Here is an 818-nt window from a genome sequence, read left to right on the forward strand (position 1 = left end):
ACATTAAAATGACTAACGTGATGCGCAAATTATATACTTAAAACTATGATAATAAAATCAGGAATTGGGCTCTGGGACAAAAATCTGCTTCTTCCAGACTTTACCAAAAGGGTTCAACAGTCAAGAAGGACCGATGATTTTCCTGCAGCAAAACAACGGTATTCTGAACCTACGTCAATTAATCGAACACGTCATACAGCCCAACATTTCTTCTTCTAAGAGCTTGTTTCTTTCTGAAGACAAGGTGCACCTGAGCTTTTCCCCACATAGAACCTGAAACTTTACTAAGTAGGCCCCACTCCTTACCCTACCTGGACACAATAAATTCTGACTGCACGGGCAAAGGCGGGAATAAGATGAGGCAGGCTACAAATTTCCTTAGGGGAAGGTATTAGAGGGGCTCCACAGTATCCATATCGCACCTGTGGCGGTCCAGCCAAAGCCCACACAGAAACGCCCGATCCAACTTCAGTGACGGACGCGCGCTGCCACCTCATCACCGCCCAGTTCACGGTCCCCCCTAACACTTAGCCACGCTTGTTCGGCGCAACACGAGCAGCCCCGGCCCCTGATCTTTCGCTCTTGAGGTTTTCATTTGAACCATTTCAACCTCCTACTTACTCCAACTTCTGCAAAAGCGACCCAAACCTACCTGGGACAGACGTTCCTATAAACGCCAAGTCTGGAGTGTGAACGCATGCGCATTTCCCCAAGCATCGCTCATGTGACTGGCAGTGGCTGGATCTTAGTTTGCTCGGTATTTGATTAAACGGTCTTAACGTGGGTTAAGGCGTGGGATACCTCCGTTGCGCATGTGC

Source organism: Hipposideros armiger, unplaced genomic scaffold, assembly GCF_001890085.2.
Source record: "Hipposideros armiger isolate ML-2016 unplaced genomic scaffold, ASM189008v1 scaffold_257, whole genome shotgun sequence".
Lineage (NCBI taxonomy): Eukaryota > Metazoa > Chordata > Mammalia > Chiroptera > Hipposideridae > Hipposideros > Hipposideros armiger.